Source organism: Hypanus sabinus, chromosome 14 (genome assembly GCF_030144855.1).
Source record: "Hypanus sabinus isolate sHypSab1 chromosome 14, sHypSab1.hap1, whole genome shotgun sequence".
NCBI lineage: Eukaryota > Metazoa > Chordata > Chondrichthyes > Myliobatiformes > Dasyatidae > Hypanus > Hypanus sabinus.
In genome coordinates this window covers 63,718,366-63,745,283 of record NC_082719.1, presented here as the reverse complement: position 1 = coordinate 63,745,283, position 26,918 = coordinate 63,718,366, and the positions used below count along the sequence as shown (strand labels likewise).

Genomic DNA, 26,918 nt, shown 5'->3' with positions numbered 1-26,918 from the left:
CACTGTTATGGTAATTGGATGCCATAAGTTATCCCTTCATGGGTAAGTGGCAAATGGATCAAAAAATGAGGGAAAATAGGCCTGATGGATTTTCTTAGCCAGGAGCCAGGATAAACAAGAATAGGTTGAATGGTGTGCTTTTGGATTGCAATCAGTAAATAAACGGAATACCGGAGATTTCAAGGCAAAAAAATGATTTAGCCCAATATTTTTATATGCAGTCAATGTCTCATACATATTCTGCTCTGAAAAGTTATTAAAAGAATCAGAAAACAATGGTCACCTTTAAGTTCAAAGTAAATTTATTATCAAAGTACAAAAATGTCACCATATACAACCCTGAGATTAATTTTCTTGTGGGCATACTCAGTAAATCCTAGAACGATATTAGAATCAATGAAAGACTACACCTAACAGGGTGGACAAACAACCAGTGTGCAAGAGACAACAAACTGTGCAAATACACAGACAATAATAAGTAATAAATATTGAGAACAAGAGACCTTGAAAGTGAGTCCATAGGTTGTGGAAACAGCTCAATGATGGGGCAAGTTATCCCCACTGGTTTATCAGCCTGATGGTTGAGGGGTAATAACCATTCCTGAACTTAGTAGTGTGAAGCCTGAGGCTTCTGTACCTTCTTTCCGATGGCAGCAGGGAGCAGATAACATGATCTAGGTGATGGATCTTCCTGAGCTGGATAATGCTTTCTTGCATCAGGAAAATCTTCAGGAATTATTCGAAGCAAAAGATGAGCATATGTTAGTGGGGAAGAATGATGTGAAGTTAAGAAATGCATGAGCAGAGATGCAGTAAACGTATGTAAGCATTTGTTCTGAAAATATTTGTGATGCGAGAACTTTTGTATTAATCGCAGTTCTCCAAACAGCAAAAATGAAATGATTTCACACTATAGATTTAAAAAAAAATCTCCTCCTACGTTCCAATGCAATCCAAAGGTTTTTTTAAAAAAATAAATTCACATTATTTTACTGGGTGGAAATGCCAAAAATATGGTAAGAACGAGAGCTCAAGATTCGGGGACGCTTGTTCTGAACTGTGGAGGAGAAGGAAGTAGAGGTGAAAAGCTGAAAGGGAAGGAGAGTGAAAACAGCGAAAGGAAGCCGGAGTCGAAGGCGAGCGCTCGGGAAACAGGAACCGGAGCTGGACGGTGAGAAGTGCCGGGGTTCGGGAAACGGGAGTCGGTGCGGATGGCAAGAGCTGTCGGGCCTCGGGAAAGAGATGGGTGAAGGGGATCGGAGAGCGGGTGCCGGGCGACGAGTGGAGCCTGAACTCGGGGCCGCAGACTGTTGCTAGGAGGACGGGCCCGAGTGTGCGGAGCGGCTCCGAGCACAGGGATCCGGGGCCCAGTGCGTGGCCGGGTTTCGGAAGCACCTCTGCTGCCGACAAGCGTGGGTGTGAGAAGAGCACTGCCCCACTGTGTGTGTATACCCTCCGGCAAAAACCTGACGGAAGGTGAACAGTGTACACCTGTTGTTCTATTACTGTCCTTTCTTCCGGAGGAACATAATTATATTTCCTTGACCTACTTTTGGTCAGCTGTCCTGACAACCCGTGATATGATTTACAGTTTGTTAGAGAGCGATGCTCTGTAGTAATTTCATATTTATTGTAATAGCGTGGTTCAAACGCAGCAAGATGTCATGGTTCCCCACTTACCCATGGATTAATATGTACTAAATTGCTCCTTAATTACGAGATAGGAGTAGAATCCAGACATCCCACCCTGCAAAAACTTCAGGGGGATGGAGATGGAGCTAGCACCCCCACCCCCCATCGTTGTCGTCCTCGTCCTCCAGGGGTGTATATATACTGGACATTTGATTATGAAAGAACACAACAATTTATTTGATCACATGTTGAAACTGTTTACATACACACACAGATATTCCTTGTTGAGTATTTTGTTGGCTGTCTCAATGCTAATAGCTAAATGCTAATGCAAATAGCTTTTCAATTTCCTTTGCAAACTTTAGTTGTATTGTGATTTGGCTTGCTTGGCAGATTCGAGCATTTTGCCTGAAGTCTTAACCTCATAGCAGTCTGTGTCAATGAATTTGTTAATTTTGCAAGACATCAGATTCACAAGTGTTTTGTGAGACAGCTGACTTCTGAATACTGTATGGCCTTTTTTTCCTGTCTGGGTGAACTTGTACAGATCCTCTGAACATTCAGGTTCCAGTGCCATGTTCACAATAGCTGCTGTCTTGGTTGATGAGCAGGCATAGTTTTTCTATTTCTGTATCAGGAAACATTTTCCTAAATAGCTTGCCTGTGTGCTTACACACCTGGAATGGCAGGTTCTACTCAACGATGAAAGATGTGAAGTACACCTCAGCTCTAGTGACCTCCTCTGTCAGACTTTGGTTTTCTGCTGAAAAGAACTGTGAAATACTTGAGCAGCCTTCCCTGCGCTTAGCCACCCTAATATGTTGTGGTCCCTAAAAGAAATAAAAGCATAAGGTGTATCCTTATTGTCTTATGCAGAAAAATGTGACTTTAAAATATGTACTTATATTATCATGGAGTCATTTTTAAATTCTATTACAACTTTAAGCAAGTCTACAGGGAGTTTGGCCTCATCATGTAGGACATTAATTGTGTAGCTCCTTAGCAGCTAGCCAGCTAGTTTAAATAATGTTAGCTATGCTAATGAATGAATGACACTTGTTAAACTCACCTCAACTTGTCTTTTACAGTCATTTAACCCACCATGGGCAATAGAACAGTCACTGTTACAAACAGTGCAGCAAGCAACACTGTCATTATTTTGACCCCTATTATGCAGGGGTACACTTTAGTCTGGGGTGAAGTACGTTTTATATTTTTTTGGAACACTCTGTCATGGCGCTGCAGGACACTAAACTGAACTGATGGCCAATGAAAGAGAGGGGTCGACTGTAAAGCCTGCCCACAGAGAAAGCTGATAGGTCTACTTAGCACGAAGAGAGACCAATCAGGATTCCCCCTCTCCCCTCTCCCCCACTCACTCTCAAAAAATCAACTTCCAGGATATTGTAAATAATTTGCGGGTGTCGGAGCTGCTATCAATATGCGGGAGACTCCCAGAACTTATGGGAGAGGTGGGTTGTACTAAATTGCTCCTCCTTAATATAAGAACATACGATATAAGAGTAGAATCAGGCCATTTGGCTGATCAAGTCTGCTCTACTATTCCATCATTGTTGACTAATTATCCATCTCAACTCCTTCCCCTGCAGTCTCCCTGTAATCTTTGATGCCCTGACTAATCAAGAATCTATCAACCTCTGCTTTAAATATACCCAGTGACTTGGCCCCCAGAGTTGGAATGCAATGAAATCCACAGATTCACTGCACTCTGCCTAAAGAAATTATTCCTCAACTCTGTTCTAAATGGTCGACCCTCTATTCTGAGGTTGTGTCCTCCTGTGGTAGACTCCCCCACTATGAGAACCATCCTCTCAACATTCACACTATAATACAATATATGACAGTTTCAGTGAGATCCCACCTCATTCTATTAAACACCAGCCAGTACAGGTCCAGAGCAATCAAACACTCCTCATATGTTAACCCTTTTATTCCTGGGATCATTCTCATGTACCTCCTCTGGACCCTGTCTATTGCAAGCACATCCTTTCTGAGATCAGGGGCCCAAGACTGTTCACAATACTTAAAGTATGGTCTGACCAATGCTTTAAAGCCTCAGCATTACATCCTTGATTTTATATTATAGTCCTCTCAAAATAAGTGCATCATAAAACACTGCATATACCTTCCTTACCACTAACTTAACCTGTAAGTTAACCTTGCACAAATTCCCCTTGCACCTCTAATTTTTGAATTTTCTCACGGTTTAGAAATTTGCTCAATTGTAGAGGCATTAGAGGGTAAACAGTAAAATGTTTATCTGAGGAAAAATCCAATAGGCCTGTGCAGTTTACTTACTGACAATATTTAAAACCGAGATCAATAATTAAATCAAACAAGATGGTGTTAGTGTAGGAAAGTGGCAGCGAGGCAGGAAATCAGCTATGATCACACTTAATTGCAGAGCAGCCACAAGGGGCCCTCTGGCTAAGTTTCCTTTTTTTAAAATTTAATCTCTCCTTGACATATAACTTAAAGCCTAAATTCTATTAAAAGCAATTTTTGTCTGCCACAGTTGCTCTGCAGTCTAAGCTGAAATGATTGCAATTTGCTTTTTAAGAGAAACATAAATTACAGATATTTGCTTACTAGCCTATCATTTCAGCCCCACCTCTTTCTGAGAAATGACCAGTGCAGAGTTGTACAACAAAGAAAAAGGCAGCCCTTGGGTCTATCATATCTAGATACAGAAATCCCACTTGCTCTCATTAGGTCCATATCCATCTAAATGTTGCTTCTTCAATGCCTCTCTAAATGCAGTGATGGTATCTAACTCCATTTCTCCCTTGAACAGCAAGTTTCCAATATCACCTGTTCTCTGTGTGAAAATAACAATAAAGCTTTCCTCTAAAATCCCCTTCAAAACTATTTTCTTTCCCCTTAAACATTACAATTTTGTTACCCCTACCATAACACTATTTCATTTGGCTGTATTCATGGATATGGGTAGTCATGTATAGTTGAATGACAATTAAACTTGAATTTGAATTCACAAAAGAATTCTGACCTTCTATCTCATCTATGCCTCTTACAATGCTAAGTACCTCCATCAGGTCACCCTCTAGCCTCCTTCACTTCAGGGAAAAGAAATCAACATACCCAATCTTTATAATTAAATCCAAGCAACATCCTCTCCTCTCCTCTGCACTCTCACTAGCAAAACCATATCCCTTCCACACTAAATTTGCTTTGCACACAATACTCCAAGCGCAGTTCAACTATGTTTCATGTAAAGTATCACAGGTACATAGGGCCATAAAGAGAGCTTTAGGCCCATTGGCCTTCATAAATCAATGTATTGAGTAGAAGAGATGGAATGTTATGGTGAGGTTGTATAAGACATTGGTGAGGCTGAATTTGGAGTGTTGTGTGCAGTTTTGGTCACCAAATTATAGGAAGGATATTGATAAGGTTGAAAGAGTGCAGAGAAGGTTTACAAGGATGTTGCCAGGACTTGAAAAAACTGAGTTACAGAGAAGGGTTGAATAGGTTAGGACTTTATTCCCTGGAGCGTAGAAGAATGAGGGGAGATTCGATAGAGGTGTATAAAATTATGATGGGTAGAGATAGAATGAATGCAAGCAGGCTTTTTCCACTGAGGCTGGAGGAGAAAAAAACAGAGAACATGGGTTAAGAGTGAAAAGGGAAAAGTTTAAAGGGAACATTAGGGGGTGCTTATTCACACAGAGAGTAGTGGGAGTGTGGAATGAGCTGCCAGTTGAAGTAGTGAATGTGGGCTCACTTTTAACACTTAAGAAAAACTTGGACAGGTACATGGATGAGAGAGGTATGGAGGGAAATGGTCGGTGCAGGTCAATGGGACCAGGCAGAAAAATGGTTCGGCACAGCCAAGAATGGCCAAAAGGCCTGTTTCTGTGCTGTAATGTTCTGTGGTTCAGGGCTGAATGAGTACAGAGAAAATTTACAAGGATTTTGCTGGGTCTCTAAAGGACCTGAGTTATAAGGAAAGATTGAATAGGTTAGGGCTGTATTCCTTAGAATGTAGAAGATTGATAAAGGTATACAAAATTATGAAGGGTATAGATAGGGTTAATGCAAACAGTCTTTTTCCACTGTTGGGTGGTACTACAACCAGAGCTCATCGGTTAAGGGTGAAAGGTGAAGAGTTTAAGGGGAACATGAGAAACTTCTTCACTCAGAGGGTTGTGAGAGTGTGGAATGAGTTGCCAACATAAGGGGTGTATGTGAGGTTGATTTCAACATTTAAGAGAAGCTTGGATAGGTACATGATGATAGAAGTATGGAGGGCTATGGTCCTGGTGCAGGTCGATGCGAGTAGGCAGATTAAATGGTTTTGGCATGGACTCATGGGCCAAAGGGCCTGTTATTGTGCTGTACTTCTCTACAACTATGATATCCCAATTTTTTTTGTACAGTCATTGTTGAACTTTGAACTTCTATGTTTAGTGCTCCAACCTGTGAATGGAAACATGCCATCTTTACCACTCTATCTATCTATGTTGCTACTTTCCACAAACTATAGACTTGAACCTCGATGTCTCTCCGTTTACTAACATTTATTGCCCTACCATTTACTGTGCATAAAGTCACCTTGGGCTTTTCATGATTAAATTCAATCAGCTAATGCTATACCTGTCTTTCCTTCTGATCTATATCCAATAGTTGCCCTCTTCGGCCTTCCTCTCTATCCCTAACATTGCCAACTTTGGCATTAGCTGTAAACTTAATAACAATGCCTCCTATATTCTTTTCCAAGTCACTTAAATGTTACAAATATAATTACAATATATTTCAAATTACAGTAGTGGTATAGCTCTATTTGGAAACTTCCATCAGAAAAGCATCTTTCCACCATTACCTTTTACTTCCTGTCACCAAACCAATTTTAGATCTAATTAACCAGCTGACCTTGAATGCTATGCGGCTCAACCTACTGGACCAGCTTAATATGCAGGATCTTGTCAAGTGCCTTACTAAAGTCCATGTTGATAATGTCTATCAAATGACATTCATCAGTCTTCATTAGGCAATGAGGTACATTATAGAGTAACCTGGTGCTGCTTCATGTGGAAGGATTGGCAATATTCAGAACGCTAGCACTTTAGATTCCTGTTTCTTTTCTTGGGTTGTTTGGCCATCTGCTTCCTAAATTTCTCAGTTCGCGCAGCCCCTGCTGCGTCCACCCTCGTTTAACAACTCTGTGCAACTAAATTATTTGAAAATCAGGCCCAATTGAGAATATAAGAAGCTATCTGAAGTTTAGAAGATCATAAGAGTGTTTGATATTTCTGGAAAATTATATACATTAACTCTGACCAGGCTCAAAACTTTAACACATTATGAGGTGTAATGCCCTGGTTCATATTTTTACTGTTATGCTGTATGTATTCCTTTTAGCAGTTCTGTAAGAGCAGTCTGTTTTGTTTTCATGTTTGTTTGGGTTATTGTTGAAGATAAGAGATAAGGAAAAATGTATGCCATCCAGTTAGGATGGTCAAGTTAAGAGGAGATTTCCCTGGTGAGGGACACTAAGGTTGGGCTTGGGGCTTTTGTTTGAGAGGAGATGAAGAGGGAAGATATAGGAGAGAAGAGGTTGTAGGATTCGACCCAGAGCGGGACCAAGGGACACTAAGGTTGGGCTTGGGGCTTTTGTTTGAGAGGAGATGAGGAGGGAAGATATAGGAGAGAAGAGGTTGTAGGATTTGACCAAGCCAGAGGCATAGACCACCAGGAGTCCCACTCGCAGAGTGTGGGGCCACTTGACCTAGTGTGCATGGATTTCCTGTCAATAGAGCCAAATGCCAGCAACATGGTGAATGTCTTAGTCATGACAGATCACAACACCGGATCTGCACAAGCTTTCCCTACCAAGGATCAGAGTGTGTCCACTATGGCCAAAGTGTTACAGAAGTATTTCATTTATTATGAGTTCCCCAGGTGGATACATAGTGATCAGGGACGAGCTCCCACAATGAAACCCCCTTGGCTGTGTAAGTCTAGGGAACCAGGGGGTTTCATTGTGGGGACTTGTCCTGACGTTCCACCTGCATTCCAGGTTCATTCTTCAGCAGTTTTTTGGCTATGGCCATAAATATTTCATTCACATTCATTGCTGTCTTTGCTGATGTCTCTATGAACAGCAAGCTGTTGTCTTCTGCATATGCTTGTGCAACCTGAAATTCCACTGCTCTTTTATTTGCAAGGTCAGCCTTGTTCCCAGCTAATGCAATCCCTATATTTAGACTGGCTCGTTGCTGCAGTTCCTTTACCCATTTCTTAGCCTGTGCCCCCTCTTCATAGTCCAACTGCAAGCCTGCCTGAGCACTGCTAATCCATCCCACCCCCCCCCCCCCCCCCACATTTCACCTGCCTCAGCATTCAGGACGAGTCCTCACACTGAGACTCCCTGGTTTCTTAGACTTGTGCAGCCAAGGAACCCAGGAGGTTTCAGAGGTATTATGTGAGCAGTTTGTGGCACTGAGCACAAGCAGCAGTTTAGTTGGTGTTCTCTTCCTATACCTAATAATTAGGAATAATTTTGCATATGTGAAGTAAATGTATAGTTACTTAATACTAACAAATGAACCAAAGGATCATTAATTTGATTGTGGTATAAAATAGCTAAAGATTTGAAATAAAATTTTAAACTTAAAAGAGGGTGCAGGAGGGAGAAACAGTGAAATAATGAGACCAAGGAAATGGCAAAAGATAGTTGATCCATTTTGTGACATTATTTAAGGTATTTATTAATAGCAGAATTTTCTTTGCTTGGTTGGATTATTCATATGTACATTCATAGTTCACCATTAGAAAGGCAGAGCCAAAATGAATTTGAATGGGTTTATTTGCATCTGTGATCTCATGGTCTATGTATATTCTGCCAATAACAGAAGCAAGCAGTAACTATGGTTTAATACATGAGTTTAAAGCTTAGGTCCCATGCAACAATCTTAGTATTTCACAGTGTGGCAACATTATTAGTTCACCAATTTATCTGACTTCCTTGTTGCGGCGGCAAAAGCTGCAGAATGATTCTGACTCATTGACAGAAACAGATTTTGTTGCAATTTAAACTACATGTCTTAGCAACCCTGATGTTACTGTCAATTTTAAGGTAGAATGACAATGAAGATCAGTCAGTTCTAGTACCAGGAAATGTGGATCAATTATATTTTCTTTTCTAGCTGGTTAGAACATGCGCCAGGTTGCCCTTGGTGACATTGTATTTTCATTCCTAACTAACATTTAGATTATTACTTCTATGCTAAAATAATTACATTTCTCCAGGAATTTCATGTAAAATCTGAGAGAACCACTCACCAAATAGATGTAGAACTTAACAATTCTTCATCTGGCAACAGGCGAGTATACTGCTCTGAAAGACTATTGTTTGGGTGGAGAAGTATACCGAATGTTCAGAAGGGAGTGAAGTTGCCACTACTAGGGAGAAGGTGCTTGAGAAACTGAAAGATCTGAAGGTAGATAAGTCACTGGATCAGATGGTCTACACCCCAGCATTCTGAAGGAGGTGGCAAAAGAGATTGTGTAGGCATTAACAATGATCTTTCAAAAATCAATGAATTCTGGCATGGTTTCAGAAACTGGAAAATTGCAAATGTCACTTTTCAAGAAAGGAGAGAGGCAGAAGAAAGGAAATTTCAGTCCAGTTAATCTGACCTCAATGATTAGGAAGATGTTGGAGTTCCTTGTTAAGGTTTTGGGGTACTCGGAGGCACAAAATAAGATAGGCTGTATTCAGCATAGTTTCCTTGAAGGGAAATCTTGCCTGACATATCTGTTGAAATTCTTTAAAGGAATAACAAGTAGGATGCACAAAGGAGAATGAGTGGATGTTGTGTACTTGGATATTCAGAAGGCATTTGATAAGGTGCTTCACATGTGGATGCTTAATAAGTTAAGAGCCCTGATATTATAGGAAAGATACTAGCATGGATAGAGCATTTGCTGATTGGCAGAAGGCAAAGAATGGGAATAAATGGAGCCTTTTTTCTGCTGGCTGCCAGTGACTAGTGGTGTTCCACAGGGGTCTGCGTTGGGACCAATTCTTTTTGCATTATATCAATGATTTGGATGATGGAATTGATGGCTTTGTGGTCAAGTTTGTGGATGATACAAAGAAGGGTTGAGGGACAGATACTGTTGAGGATGGAGAGAGTCTGCAGAAAGACTTAGACTAGGAGAATGGGCAAAGAAGTGGCAGATGGAATAGAGTGTAGTGAAGTGTATGGTAGTGCAGATTGGTGGTTGGTAAAAAAAATATTCTAAATGAAGAGAAAATTCATAAATCTGAGATGCAAAGGTACTTGGGAATCCTTGTGCAGGATTCCCTAAGGATTAATTTGCAGGCTGAGTTAGTGGTGAGGAAGGCAAATGCAATGTTAGCATTCATTTCGAGAAGATTAGAATATAATTGCAAGGATATAAAGTTAAGGCTGTATAAAGCACTGGTGAGGCCTTATTTGGAGATTTGTGGGCAATTTTGGGCCCCTTTCCTAAGAAAGGGTGTGCTTATATTGGAGAGGATTCAAGGAGGTTCACGAAAATGATTCCGGGATTGAAAGGCTTTTCGTAGGAGGATCATTTGATGGCTTTGAGCCAGTACTCACTGGAACTCAGAAGAATGAGGGGGATCTCATTGAAACCTATCGAATGTTGAAAGGCCTCAATAGAGTAGATTTAGAGAGAATGGTTCCTATGGTAGTGGAGTCTAACACCAGAGGACATAGCCTTAGATTGGAGGGATGTTCAATGGAGATGAAAAGGTATTTCTTTAGCCAGACGGCTGTGGAGACCAAGTCACTGGGTGTTGTTACGTACCCCGTAACTGGTCACTTACCAGCAAAGATAGAGAGGTCCGTCGAAGTCTGATGGTACTATTTTTAATAGTATTTATTGATAAAAATACACAAAAATAATATCAATGCAAACATACAGATAATATACGTCGTCAATACTAAATCTAAAAGTGTGGGTATAATAATAATCAATAAGAAATAGCTCTATCATTGTCTAGGGGATAATGTATTGTCCGATGGAAATATAAAAGTCACTCAAGTTCATTCAAGCTGCAGCTTTTGGTTGGAGAGAAAGACGGATGTTTAACGCCCATTCCTTTTGTGATGTCAATCCTTTGAGAGTCATTGGGGGCTGATTTCCCCTTTGTTGTTAGCTAAAGCCGTTCTCCTGTGGCAAGGCCCACCAACTCCAAGGCAAATGGAAAAGGACGCACGTGGCTTTCCACCAGCTTTCGCTATTACGCTGTTACAGGATTTCGAGCGTTTCTTCTGGTGCGTCTGAGGGGCTGTTCCCACAGACCCTTTTATCCCCACTCACGGGGTCTCAGATGTCAGTCAGGTTGGGGAGGATGCCATCTCCCAACCAGCCCACGTTGCCTGATTCCTTGAGGGCATCGATGAATAGCACAGCGCTCAATACACAATTCCATCTCCAAGAGACAATAGCCGTTATCAATGGTTCCGCCTTTCGGAGGCCAGGACACATTCCAAACTCTTTGTGGATTCTGCATGTCTTTCATTTCCTGGGTCTCCTGGCCTGACTTAATAGTGATCTTGCAATTCTCAAAAAGGGGAGGGGGGAAGCACAGGCGTAACAGTGTATTTAAGGCAGAGGTTGGTTGATTCTCGATTCATCAGGACATGAAGGGACATGGGGAGATGGTGGGAGATTGCAGTTGAGAGGAAAATGGATTAGCTGTGATGAAATGCCAGGGCAGATTCAATGGATCAAATGGCCTAACTCTGCTATATCTTATGGTCCTATGGAAATATATCACAAAATAATTCATATAATATTCATATACAATGTGCCTTCTTATATAATTTTGAACTGAAATAATTGCAGGAGTAATTTTGCTGTTATTTAAGAAGATGAGTGTCAAGTACTCAATATTAGAGAAAAAAAAACTGCTACTACAGCTGAGGAGCTGTGTGATAGCAATGTTACAATGTCACACATAAGTATTGAAGCAAACCTTTGAACAGGCAAAGGTAAACTGTAAACAGTGCTTTATAAACCAAAAGTACTTTATTGAAGATGAGATTTATTCCACAATAATAAGACAGCAAACACTGTGATAAAATACAGGAGCTGAAATCCTTGACCATGTCACTGTTAGGACTCTCACGTCGGGATAGATTGAAGGTGGTCACCCATATTGACAGGTATATAATTTAGAAACCTTGTTGGGGACGAGACAAAGATAGGGCTGAGTGCCTGCTGAGAGTCAGAATACAAGTGGGTTAAAAGATTGTTACACACACAAAATGCTGAACAAACTCAGCAGGCCAGGAAGCATCTATGGAAAAAAGTACAGTCGATGTTTTCTCCAGTCCTGCTGTAGGGTTTCGGCCAGAAACGTCGACTGTACTTTTTTCCATAGATGCTACCTGGTCTGCTGAGTTTCTCCAGCATTTTGTGTGCACTGCTTGGATTTCCAGCATCTGCAGATTTTCTCTTATTTGTGAAAGATTTTTATCTTTGTTTTCCACTATAGGGCAAAGTTGCCTTGGAGGCATCCATATAGACTCAGTTTCAGCTGTACTCCTTTAAGTTTCTTTGGTTATTACATAATTACATCCTATTGATTGAGTGCTCAGAAAGCAGGTGCCCTGTAAGTTGCTGGTGGGTAGTTGGGGAAACATTTTCCCTGGCTTCATTTACGGTTAAAGTGTTTGCAATGGGAGGAAATGTAAACAATGAGAGAGAACAGTACAGCACAGTTCAGGCCCTTTGGCTCGCAGTGTTGTGCCAACCCTTTTACTTATTCTAATATGATGAGTGAATTGTTATTATTTTAGTTGTTTTGGTTGAGGAATAAATATTGGTCAGGGCACTGTTATAATTTTTTTTACATATATTAAATGTTGCAGGGCCTTTTGTGTCTGTCGGAGCAGACAGTTAGGATGTCACTGGGAGCAATCCCTCTTTACATTATTGAAAAACCAGCCAAATCTCTGTGGACATGCAGTATGTTAGCTTAGGCTGCAAATTCTTCTAGCAATTGTTAAACAAAACGAACATGTAAGATTTAATTGCGATGAATTATTTGCAACATTATTTTTGCATGAGAAAAAGTACCATTACATTAAATAAACTTGTTGCATTTCTTACAAATCATTATTGTTTGTGTGTCTTTGATGAACACAAGACCAGAAGACATTGAAGTAGAATTAGGCTATTCAGCCCATTGAGTCTGCTCTGCCATTTGATCATGGCTGATATAATTTACTTCTCAATTTCATTCTCCTGTCTTCTCCATGTAACCTCGAATGCTCTTACTATTCAAGAATCTATCAACCTTTGCTTTAAGTATACCCAATGATTTGGCCTCCACAACAAACTCTGGCAATGAATTCCACAGATTCATCACTCTTCGGTTAAAAAAATTCCTCCTCATCCCTGTTCTCAAGGGACATCCTTCTGTTCAGAGGCTGTATCCTCTCATTTTAGTCTCCCCCTCGTGTCAGAGAAATGCAGCCATTGTGACCATTTAGCATATTTTTCACAATGCAAAAGCAGATTCTAAATTGTACTCAGCTGCATTTCCCACTCACTATTTTTTTCCTCTTAAGTTTTACAAACAGAAGGCCTCTTCCTGTCTTGTATTACCAATTGTTTATAGATCTAGTATTCTCACACATATTTACTTAAGTTAGTCTGAGCAGCCTTGGAAACTTAAAATAAGAGTCTGTATAAGATACTATTGGCTGCCTGCTTTGTATGAGGATGGTAGAAGCATACACACTAGTTAATTTCAGTGTTCGTTCTTTTTCCACTAATGAAATATTGGATGAATGCCATCTGGCAGATTTATTCATTATTCCTAATAATAAGTTTGTTAACTGAGGCTTTGAAAAGTAGATAATAAAGGGGAAGACAAGTTCTTAAATTATTTGTGTTGGAATACATTTTTATTGTTAGACATTTTAATAAGTTTTAAATGGCATCATGTTATAATGGTTTTGAAATGTCCCTAAATATTTAAACAAAAATGGTAGCTTTGACAATCGATAAAGCTATAGCTTGCACTTTGCCAACTGGCAAACTTTTCAGGGACTTTTTAAGGGAGGCATTAAAGGCCTTATTGTGGCATTGTGGCATTAAAGGCCTTATTAATGCCAAGGTCACTGAATTCCAAGTAGCTTTTGGTTATTAAAATTGTCCCCCTGGGTGCAGAACAGGAGGCTGATTCCAAACAGCAGGGTGTATTCAGTAAGATTAGGCATAATGATGGAAAAAATGCTTGCTATTGTTTACATGAACAGTAGGTAACAACTTCTTTAAATTGAAGATGTACAGTTAACATAGGATTTTGTCATTTCCAGTACCTCCAATGTTGCCACCACATAACATCTGTCCCTCTCTCCTCAGCTTCCAGTTTTAGAAAGGACTGCTCTTCTAACAAAACCAGTCAACCTTCCAATGCAATGATGGAAAATGCCATTTTACCTACATACTTCTCACCATCCAGATCTCCAAATGAAATTGCCAGGTAAGCTGATGATTTACTTGTACTTCTCGTTTATTATACTTTATTTGCTATTCATGATATAATCTCTTCTACAACTGGGAGACCAACAGCAGATTGATTAATTGCAAATGATCTCTATTCAAATCACAGCATAATCAGGGAGTGTGAAGCACAGAAATAAATATCACTGTGATGATTGTACACTCTAGTATCAATTGTTTGGTAACAATAATGTATTTGTATTTTTTTGTATCTGAAGTTGCCTGTCACTTTAATTCTTTGTTCCTGCTTTCCTGCACTGTTCCAGTGAAGTTCAACATAATCTTGATCAGCAGTCGTTTGAGCAAATCGTAGGCTTCCAGACACCAACCAGTGAATTTATAAATCTCAGAAAATAATTCAGCTGCTCCTATTCACACCCTTCTCCAATGATGCTTGTTTTGGCCTTTTGGCATCCTCTTTCACCTTGCGACATCATTCCATTTCATATTTAATCTATCTCACAAACTGCCTTATTGCAGAACTTCATTGTTGCTCCTTTCTCCTGTTTCCACATTTTCTGTATCTTAAAGCTTGTTTCTCTCTAATCTTTCTTCCTTCTTCCAGCTCTGATTTAAAAAAAACACACATATTAATTCTGTTTCTGTCTTCACAAGACCTGCATTTTGCCCTAAGCATTTGTAACATTTTCCTACATTCACTCTGCTATACATTAATGATTCCGTTGGCCTGATGGCTTAAGGAGTTACAGTTACTTTGTTTTCACACAAGAGCCAGCTGCTCTGCTGATGGCGTTATGCTTTATAGTTTTTGAACCTGCAGAATCCTATTGAAAAGTTATTGTGAACTTTAACAGCATTAGGCCACAATTTCTGATCCATTAGTTAATAATTTTTAGCATTTCCCCTGTATATTGCTTATAGCAGGCATTTTGCATTTAAAGAGTGTTCCCTGTGTTACATACAAAATAAAAGCAACATTTGTTTAAACTCTCTCTGAAATCAATAGGTTTCAATCCCTAAAAACCCTGTTATCAGGCCTCAGAATGGTTAAATTCAATTGCTGAAATTCCCTAATTATCTGAATTGACATGTTTTATATAATTGCTAAATACAAGGCATTTATACACTGTTCACAGTTGTCTATGCTCTTAATATGTTAATAATTTATGCTTTTATAATTGACATTTGTGGTGCTGGCAAATGATTTGTACCATTTGCCCTGTAAAAAGTTCATGGTAAAGCTGGAAATCTATGAATAGTAATGAACTGTAATGATTGATTAACAAGATTATATGGTCCCCCTAAATTGCCTTATCATTAGGCTTAATTAGTGCTATATATCTGTGGACATATTTCTCAGTTTGTGGATTCTCCTGTGCTCTGATGGCATTCAGACAGTGGAATAACTTGAAGAAAGTAATTGTTGAAATACTCAGACTCTTAAGAAATAAGTTGCTCATTGTTCACAACTGGCTTACAACTCTGCTAAGTACATTATGGTTATTTTGCTTTTATATAAATTTAATTCTGGCAAACATAATAGAGTAAGTCTACTATCAAGGAGGTAGCAATAGAACATTTAGCATATAATGTAATCAAGCATTGTCGACATGGTTTTACATTAGAGAAATTGTGTTTGGAAAATTGAGTAGAGTTATTAGAGGATGAAATGAACAATGTAGATAAAAGTGAACCTGAAGAAGTTGTGTATTTCATTTTTCAGGGCGTATTCACTAATGTGCCAAATGAAAAGTTACTGCACAAGGTAAGAGATTAGAGCTTTGGTAATGGTATATAAGCATGAAAAGATGATTGGTCCTTCCCTCCACTAGCTTACTGGTAACCCTTCAGCAACCAGGGTCACGTGAAGCCATGGGAGCAGATGGTGGTTGGTGGTATGAGCAGCTGGTGCATATCACAAGACCTGGTTATGTGCCCACTGACACCAGGCAGACAACCTCTGAAGAGTTTGATAATAACCCTTCTTGTAAAAGTACTACCCAGAAGAAGGCAGTGGCAAACTACTTCTGCAGAAAAATTTGCCAAGAACAATCATGGTTATGAGACCATGATTACTTATGTCGTACGTCAGGACACAAAACAATGATGAATATCTAGATAGTACCATGCTACTGGGATCAGTGCTGGGACCTCAACTATTTATAATCTATATTGACTTTTCATAGAGTCTGCAGCACAGCAACAGGCTTTTTGGCCCATCTAGCCTGTGCTGAGCCATTAATCTGCCTGGTCCTAGCAACCTGTGCCAGGAACATCGCCCTCCATAGCCCTCCTATCCATGTACCTATCCAAATTTCTCTTAAATGTTGAAAGTGAATTTGCATCCACCACTTATGCTGACAGCTCGTTCCTCATTTTCACCACCCTCTGAATGAAGAAGTTCCCCCTCCTGTTCACCTTAAACTTCTCACCTTTCACCCTTAACCCATGACCTTTAGTTCTAGTCTTATCCAACTTCAGTGTAAAAAGCTTACCCTATATATACCCCTCATTTTTTGTACCTCTATCAAACTTCCCCACAATTTTCTACATTTTAAAGAATAAACCCTAACCTATTCAACCTTTCCTTATAAATCAGGTCCGCAACACCTGGCAATGTCCTTGTAAATTTTCTCTGCACTCTTTCAATCTTATTTACATCTTTCCTATTGGTAGGTGACTTAAAACAGCACACAATGCTCCAAATTGGGTCTCTCTAATATCTTGTTCTATTTCAACAGAACATCTCTTCTCTTGTACTCAATACATTGATTTATGAAGACCTATGTGCCAAAAGCTTTCTCTATGATCATCTCTATGTGACATCACTTTCAAGGAATTATGGATCCAGTTAGAGGAGCAACCATGTACTATTAATCTGTGGCTTCTCCTGCGAAGCTTATGTCTAATCTAATTTACTACCTTACAAATGCCAAGCAACTGAACCTTCTTCACCAACCTCCCATGCAGGAACTTGGTAAACTTCTTGCTAACATCCATGTAGACAACATTCACTGCCTTGCCTTCATCAACTTTCCTGGTAACTTCCTCAAAAAACTATAAGATTGATTAGACATGACCTACCGTGCACAAAAGCATTTTGACTATCCCTAATCAGTCCCTGCCTATCCAAATACTTATAGTATATACCTGGTCCCTTAGAGTACAATAGCTTCCAATACCTTACCCACTAAATTTCTGGCTTATTCTTAGAACCTTTATTAAACAATAGAACAACAGTAGCTATCCTATAATCTTCTGAAACCTTATACATGGCTAAGGAAGTTGTAAATATGTCTAAAAAATATATTACAAAAATTCCCTTCCTCTCCCCTCTTCATTTCCTTGGATGCAGCCTGACCTGCTGAATTCCTCCAGCATTTTGTGTTTGTTGCTTTGGATTTCCAGCATCTGCAGAATTTCTTGTGTTTTATACATCTCTGCCATGGCCCCTGCAATTTCTGCTCAAGGTCCAAGGGTACATATTTCAGGCCCTGGGGATTTATCCATCCTAATTTGCCTCAAGACAGCAAAGACCTCCTCCTCTGTAATCGGTATAGTGTCCATGACTTCACTGCTGTAGAATCAGGTTTATTATCAACGGCAAATGTTGTGAAATTTGTTAACTTAGCAGCAGCAGTTCAATGCAATACATAATATAGAAGAAGGAATGAAAACAATGATAAAATAATAAATCGGATGTGCAAAGAGAAGAAACTGTTCCTGAATTGCTGAGTGTGTGCCTTTAGGCTTCTGATACCATTAAAATTGGCTTTTCTCCAATTTAGAATCTCAGCCTGAGGACCTTTTCTTCATAATTACCTTGAATTTTTGATGAGGGCACAATGTGTTTTCTGAAATATGAAGTCAGGAATTAAGTAATGAGGAGGCTTCAAAGAGTTTACATGAAGATATACAAAGGTTAATTGAATGATCAAAAATCTGGCAACTGGAACATAATGAGGGCAAACGTGAGGATGTCAGGTTTGATGGGAAGAATAGAGGTGTTTAAGTATAAAGAGGACTTATAATGCTGTTTTCAGAGAAATCTGGATATTCTCATAAATAAAACATAAAAAGTTAGCATGCAGGTTCATCAGGTTTATTCCTAATATGAAGAATACAGCACAGGAGCAGATAATTTGCTCCACAGTGTTGTGCTGAACCAGCTAAAAAGCAAATCAAAAACAGCCAAAGACTGATCCCTCCTACCCACACTACATCCATATCCCTCCATCTTCCTTGCATCCATGTGCCTATCCAACGTCTTTTAAAAGCCTGTAATGTGTTTGCCTCTACCACCATACCAGGCAGTGCATTCCAGGCATCCACGACTCCCTGAGTAAAAAAACTTACCCCTCACATCCTGCTTGAGTCTACCCCTCTCACCTCCGATATATGCCCTCTGGTATTAGACATTTCAACCATGGGAAATAGATATTCTCTGTCCACTCTATCTATACCTCTCATAATCTTGTAAACCTCTTTCAGATCTTCCCTCGGCCTCCACTCCAGAGAAAACAACCCAAGTTTATCCAGCCTGTAGTGATAGCACATGCCCTCTAAACTAGGCAGCATCCTGGTAAACCTCTTCTGCACCCTCTCCAAAACCTCAACATCCTTCCTATAGTGGGGTGACCAGAACTGTATGCAATACTCCAGATGTGGCCAACCAGAGTTTTATAAAGTTGTAACATAACCTCCAGACTTTTGAATTCAATGCCTCGACTAATAAAAGCAAGAATTTCACAAGCCTTCTTAACCACCTTATTGACCTCTGTAGCTACTTCCAAGGAGCTTTGAACTTGGAGCCCAAAATCTCTCTGCTCAGCAACACCATTAAGGACCTTATCCTTACCAGTGTACTACTTGTATTTGCCCTACCGAGGTGCAACGCCTCACATTTATCTGAGTTCAGCTCTGTCTGCTTTTTCTCAGCCCATATCTGCAACTCATCTATATCACATTGTGTTCTTTTCAGTCTTCCATAGAATCCACAATTCCACTAATCTTGGTATCATCCACAAATTTACGAACCCACCCATTGCCAATTTCTTCCAGGTCATTTGTACACATCACATCACAGATCCCTGTGGAAATCCATTAATTGCAGACCTCCAGCTTGAATATGACACTTCAACTGCATCCCTCTATTATATGTGCAAGCCAGTTCTGAATCCAAACGGTTAATTCCCTGCGGATCCCATGCATCTTAATTGTCTGGATTAGCCTCCCATGAGGAACTTTGTCAGATTCCTTACTGAAATCCATGTAGACCACATCCACTGTCCTACCCTCATCAACCTCTCTTACCACCTTGTCTAAAAACTCTATCAAGTTGGTAAGGCATGATTTGCCACGCTGGCACTCCCTGATTAGGTCATGAGATTCCAATTGCTCATCTATCCTATCCCTAAGAATTTTTTCCAGTGGTTTCCGTACAACTGACAGGAGACTCATCGTCTATGGTTCACAGGATTTTCCCTTGTTCCCTTCTTAAATAGAGGTACAACATTAGCCACCTGCCTGTCCTCTGGGACCACGTCTGTGACTGGAGAGGACACAAAGATACAGGTCAGCGGCCCAGAAATCTCACCTCTTGCCATCTTCAATAACCTGGGGTAAATCCCATCAGGGCCTGGGGACATACATCTTAATACTCATTAGGAAGCCCAACACTTCCTCCTCCTCAACACTAAATGCCCTAATGTATGTATACACACAGCACAAATCTCCTGGTCCTCCATATCCTTGTCCTTGGAAAATACTGAAGCAAAATACCCATGAAGTACCTCACTCACATTCTCTGCATTCAAGTAAATGTGTCCGCCCTTTATATTTGAGTGGTTTGCCCTCTTCCTAGTTATCCTCTTATTCTAGATGTATGTAGAATGCCTTGGGATTCACCTTAATCCTTGCCAATGACATGGGTAGGATGAATGAGGGGGTCCTGCGTAGGGAGTTCAGGGAGTTAGGTGTGAAGCTGAAGAGCAGGACCTCCAGGGTAACAATCTGTGTGAGTGAGGCAAGGAACAGAAAGGTTATACAGATTAATACATGGCTGAGAGGATGGTGCAGGAGGGAGGGCTTCAGGTTTGTAGATAATTGGGCTTTGTTCCAGGGAAGGTGGGATCGGTTCCAAAGAGACGGTTTACACCTGAACTGGAGCGGTACTAACATTCTTGCAGGGAAGTTTTCTAGTGCTTCGTGAGGGGGTTTAAACTAAATTTGCAGGGGGCGGGGATCCAGAATGTGAGAGAGGATAGCGAGAGGAAGAATAAAGGACAGGTGGGGACTACATGGTTCTGGAACATTAAGTGTGTAGTAGAGAAAGGTGAGGAGGACACGTACAGAGGGATGGTCTGACGGAACATGGAGTTAAATGTGTTGAAAGAATAAGTAAATTTAGAAAGGACAACAAAATTCTAGGGGTGTATAGCCCGATGGGAGTTCGGGGAGCTGGGTTAAGCACAATAGGCAGCGATTCAAACAGAGAGAGGAGAAATGGGCTAAAAATTCTATATCTGAATGCACAAAATGTTAGAAATAAGGCGGATGAGCTTGAAGCTCAGGTGCAAATGGGTAACTATGATGTTGTCGGGATAACAGAGACATGGCTGCAGGGAGATCAGACCTGGGAAATGAATGTACAAGGGTATACGTGCTATTGTAGGGACAGAAATGTGGGCAGAGGGGGTACGGTGGCCTTGTTGGTGAGGAATAAGATTCAGTCCTTTGCAAGGGGGGACATAGGGTCAGGAGAAGTAGAGTCTGTGTGGATAGAACTGAGGAACAGTAAGGGCAAAAGGACCCTAATGGGTGTTGTCTACAGGCCACCAGACAGTAGCATGGATATTGGGTGCAAGTTGAATAGGGAGTTAACATTGGCATGTGGCAAAGGTAATGTCACAGTAGTTATGGGGGATTTCAACATGCAGGTGAACTGGGAGAATCAGGTTGGTGCTGGACCCCAGGATAGGGAGTTTGTAAAGTGCCTACGTGATGCATTCTTGGAACAGCTTGTACGAGAGCCGACCAGGGGCAAGACTATTCTGGATTTAGTGTTACGTAATGAACAGGATTTGATAAATGATCTTGCAGTCAAGGAGCCATTAGGAGGTAGTGATCATAATATGATAAGTTTTTATCTGCAATTTGAGAAGGATAAGGCAGATCGGAGGTGTCAGTGCTGCAGTTGAACAGGGGAAACTATGGATTCATGAGGGAGGAGCTGGCCAAAGTTGACTGGACGGATATCCTAGCAGAAAAGACAGTGGAACAGCAATGGCAGGTATTCTTGGGAATAATGCACAAGGTGCAAAATCAGTTCATCCCCTGGAGAAGGAAGGATTCAAAGGGGGGAAAGGGGCCACAGTGGTTGACAAAGGAAGTCAGAGATTGCATAGCATTAAAAAAAAAAGGAAGTATGACGGAGCTAAGGTGAGTGGGAGGACAGATGATTGGGAAGGTTTTAAGGAACAACAGAACTTAACTAAAGAGGCAATATGGGGAGAGAAAATGAGGTATGAACGCAAGCTAGCCAGGAATATAAAGGAAGATAGCAAAAGCTTTTTTAGGTATGTGAAGAGAAAGAAGATAGTTAAGAACAATGTTGGGCCCTTGAAGAATGAATTGGGTGAAATTGTTACGGGAAACAGAGAAATGGCAGAAGAATTTAATGAGTACTTTAGATCTGTTTTCACTAAGGAAGACACAAGCAATCTCCCAGATGTATAGATGGGCCAAGGACATAGGGTAACAGAGGAAATGAAAAAGATTGACATTAGGAAGGAAAATGTGATGAGTAGACTGATGGGACTGAAGGCTGACAAATCCCCAGGTCCAGATGGTCTGCATCCTAGGGTACTAAAGGAGGTGGCCCTGGAAATTGCGGATGCATTGGTAATCATTTTCCAATGTTCCATAGATTCAGGATCAGCTCCTGAGGATCGGAGAATGGCTAATGTTATCCCACTTTTTAAGAAAGGAGGGAGGGAGAAAACAGAGAACTGTCAGCCTGACATCGGTGGTGGGGAAGATGCTAGAGTCCATTATTAAGGATGAAATAGCAGCATATCTAGATAGCAGTGATAGGACTGGGCCGAGCCAGCATGGATTTACCAAGGGTAAATCATGCTTGACTAATCTGTTGGAGTTTTTCGAGGATGTAACCAGGAAGTTAGATGGGGGGGGGGGGGGGGGAGATCCAGTGGATGTAGTGTACCTCGATTTTCAGAAGGCATTTGATAAGGTCCCACATAGGAGAATGGCGGGTAAAATCAAAGCTCATGGCATCGGGGGGAAGACATTGACATGGATAGAAAACTGGTTGGCAGATAGAAAGCAAAGGGTGTTTCTCGGAATGGCAGGTGGTGACTAGTGGGGTGCCACAGGGCTCGGTATTGGGACCACAGCTGTTTACGATTTACATCAATGATTTAGATGAAGGCATTGAGAATAACATCAGCAAGTTTGCTGATGATACTAAGCTGGGTAGCAGTGTGACATGTGATGAGGATGTTAGGAGAATTCAGAGTGACTTGGATAGGCTGGGTGAGTGGGCAGATACTTGGCAGATGACATTTAATGTGAATAAGTGCGAGGTTATCCACTTTGGGAGTAAGAACAGGAAGGCAGATTATTTGAATGGTGTAGAGTTAGGTAAGGGAGAAATACAAAGAGATCTAGGAGTCCTTGTTCATCAGTCACTAAAGGTGAATGAGCAAGTGCAGCAGGCAGTGAAGAAGGCTAATGGAATGTTGGCCTTTATTACAAAGGGAATTGAGTACAAGAGCAAGGAAATCCTCTTGCATTTGTACAGAGCCCTGGTGAGACCACACCTGGAGTATTGTGTACAGTTTTGGTCTCCAGGGTTAAGGAAGGACATCCTGGCTGTAGAGGAAGTGCAGCGTAGATTCACGAGGTTAATTCCTGGGATGTCTGGACTGTCTTACGCAGAGAGGTTAGAGAGATTGGGCTTGTACACGCTGGAATTAAGGAGATTGAGAGGGGATCTGATTGAAACATATAAGATTATTAAGGGATTGGACAAGATAGAGACAGGAAATATGTTCCAGATGCTGGGAGAGGCCAGTACCAGAGGGCATGGTTTGAGAATAAGGGGTAGGTCATTTAGGACAGAGTTAAGGAAAAACTTCTTCTCCCAGAGAGTTGTGGGGGTCTTGAATGCACTGCTTCGGAAGGTAGTGGAGGCCAATTCTCTGGATGCTTTCAAGAAGGAGCTAGATAGGTATCTTATGGATAGGGGAATCAAGGGATATGGGGACAAGGCAGGAACTGGGTATTGATAGTAGATGATCAGCCATGATCTCAAAATGGCGGTGCAGGCTCGAAGGGCCAAATGGTCTACTTCTGCACCTATTGTCTATTGACTTTTCATGTACCCTCCTGGCTTTCCTAATTCCCTTCTTTAGTCCTTTCCTGGCTTCTTTATACTCCCCATGTGCTTTGTTTAATCCTAGCTTTCAAAGCTTTACATTCTTTTTCATTTTCTTCTTGATTAAGTTCATCACCACTCTGGATAGCCAAGGTTCACTTATCTTTCCATCCCCATCCTTCCTTCTAACAGGAACATACCTTTCCTGTACTCTGTGCAATTGATCTTTAAACACCGTCCACATATCTGTTTTGTGAACAAGCTGGGGGGGGGGGGAGAAGAAGGACATCAGTAATCTGTGAATGATTCTACTTCTCAATGGGTCCTCACACCTTATGCTCAGCTCCAACAATGTTTGACACATTATCAGAGAGCAGTTCATAAACCTGTCGTCGTCTTGCTGTAAAGTGTCAAAGTGCATTTACAAAGCAATCTGTGTCTAAAGAAGATGCCACTTCAATATGAACAGCTCGTGTAGCCAGACTGGTAAGAATGACAGTATACCTCTTCACTGTACTTCTACTCTTCACCTCAAAAGGTCCATAGTAGTCCATGTATAAATGGAGGTTCATCTGGGGCAACCCTGTCCAGAGGTAGATCTGCCATGTGTTGGAATCCTGGAGCTGGGTGCAATGGTCAACAGACCAACTCATTTAGACAGGATTCTTCTTACAGCTGTACATGCAGGGAATCTAGTGTTTTTGACACAACCTGGATAATGTGTTGTAATGCCCAGGATGTCCCACCTCTTCGTCAATCTTAATAGCATTCATTGTAACATTTCTTCTGACTTCTGGATCATCTAGCAGTTCTCCAGAACAATCGGGATTCACAGGCCATTCCTTTTCAGGCTGAAGAAGATACTGAGGCCGACACTCATGTTTCATTCTTTACCTTCAACCCTCTAGAGGCCACATCTGCTGGATTGCTTGAGATGCCTGTGTGACCTTAAGAATTTCTGAAACACTATTTGCAACAAAGGTTTGGAACCTGGGAGTTTCAATTTTGATATACTTCGGAACAGAAGTACTATTTGTCCAAAAAACTGTCCTGAAACTGCATGTGCAACTCCTTCCTCCGCAGTGTGTCCATACAGCTCACCATTGCAGCAGTGGTGAGCTCCATATGAGAGAAGCAAACCGACTTCAACAGAGTTACCACAGAGATCCCTATGATAAAAGCACTGTGCAACTGAGAGTCCCTGTTGTGCAACATAGGTATGTCACTGCTCCACAGCCATCTTCTCTTGCATCTGTAAAGTAGTGTAACTGAGCAGCAGTATCTTCTGCACAATGCAGGGGCTTCAAATGCCTAACTATCTTGAAGTCTTCCAAATGGCAGTGTTCTTCCAGCCGGCTTGTTCAACTCATGGACAGCTAATGTTGGTATAGTGTCTTCTCAGGCAAGCTGTCACTTGAATAGATCTTGTAGGATCTTCTTAGCAGATGACACCACTGGACTCAAGATAGAACTAACTGTGTAGAGGATCCCCCTTCTTGCAAGAGGTCTATCATGGAACATGATCTTAAACTTGAAAGTATCAGAACAGGGTGCTCCTTTGGACACCCTGTACTCTCTCCACTGAAGGTATATCTTGATCCACATCCAAATCTTCCATGTCTTTCGCTCTTTGCTCTTCTGATATCACAGATAGCACACTATGTCTGTTGTGTATCCACTTTATGAGTTGAAAGATGCCTTTAGGACAAATGGATACAAGGTCATGATAGAGAGACACTACTCCTTCCTCAAAGGACCCTGACACTAGTCAGTTATCAACATAGAAGCATTGCAAAACCTTATCCAGTGTCTCACAGCTGAACTGCTCTTCATTGTCTTTTGTGCAATTCTTAAAAGTGAAGTTGGCACAGCTCGGTGATGAAGTTGCATCAAAGAGATGTACCACCATTCTAAAGTCAACCATATTTAGCCGGTTCACCACTAGTTATTTTCTGAATCTGGTTATGACTCCAATCGATGAGCTAGTAAGACTGGTCCCTCTAAAAGCTGAGCATTAAGTGATATTCCCTGAAAAGTCGCTCCACAGTCAAACATAACATGAAGTTTCCCTTTTATGCAGTGATAAATACCATGATGTGGAATGTACCAAACTTTCCCACCACTACATTCCAGATCCTCTGCTGGCATTCTTTCAGTATAACCTTTGGAGATGACATCCTTCAAGAAAGCAGTGTAGTTAGTGTGAAATGACAAATTCTTCTCAAACCTCTTCCATGGATTTAGAGCACACTGTGATACATTCTTCCTGTTATTTATCATTCTCAAAGGTAAAATAATCTGATGGTAGTCTTCAACTAGTTTTGTAGAATTTGTAACCAGCTCTAAGAACTTGTGGTGAAAACCAGGTGGTTCACTTGACTGCATTCAGGGAAGTTTGCATGGAACTGCCACTGGCAAAGCTCATCCAAGTTCAAAACTGAGATCCTGTTAACTCGCAGCTCAGGCCAAGCACAAACTCTCCTTTCAGTGTCCATTCACAGTCTAACCCAACATTGCTCTGACTGCATAAGGTCCATCATTAATACTGTGAGTCATTTGCAATGGCTCCAATGCTTTAGGCACATTCATCCTAAATTTCTGAATCAATCTTTGGCAAATGGGCACGCTTCAGGTGAGACCTCCTGGAGATCCTCTATCATGGAATGTTCCCTCCATGGACAGACAGACTTTCCTGTGTACAGATATTAGGTAGTTCACAATGGTTTTCACCATCTAAGCCAGCCACTTCCAATCCTGAAACAGTGTAGCTACTCACGACCTTCTCTTGGCCCCTGGTGTGTAAGAGAATGTGTGTACTTTTTCCTGTGAATTTGAGCATGTTCATGAGGCCCACAGTGCAGAACATTGCTGTACTTCATAAATAATCACTGCCTTGTTAGCCTTTTTGACTTCACTTGAGCTGGAATAATGGGAAGTTTACAACCACAATCGCCATCCCCTGTAAGCCCATTGGATACCAGGGCACTACTCACTGCTGTGTCTGATTCTTTCATGGCTTTCACTGCAGAGTCACTGACAACAGTTCCATGCTTCCATTCACTCTGTTATATTTGTTGCAGCACCATGACCTTCAATGTAACGTGTTGGATCAAGCATGATTGCACCACTCACAATTAACTTTAATCTACTACAGCACATTTGCAAAATGTACCAGTGATATTCCTTTCAATAAACGTAGGCAACAAACAAACTGTTCACACATCCACAGTGCTTAAACCAGGCCAAGGAACAATCAAATGTTAGCAATCGGGACAATGCTTCAGCACTCAATTTAAAAAAAGCGATGCACTCTCAGGCAAATAGCAGTGGTCCCCATTGGACTGGCAATGCTGACCATTCAGGACTGTGTTCA

At 41.0% G+C, this 26,918-nt stretch overlaps 1 protein-coding gene across 1 annotated transcript in view; it reads left to right on the top strand.

The window, feature by feature from the left end:
• Positions 1-377: 377 nt before the first annotated feature.
• The window catches only part of rnf180a (ring finger protein 180a), a 149,180-nt gene continuing 122,639 nt past the window's right edge, over positions 378-26,918 (top strand). The window contains exons 1-3 of the mRNA XM_059989329.1: positions 378-1,171; positions 14,047-14,167; positions 15,872-15,913. The gene's annotated coding sequence lies outside the window, so the exon portion shown is untranslated. The remainder of the gene's footprint in view (positions 1,172-14,046; positions 14,168-15,871; positions 15,914-26,918) is intronic.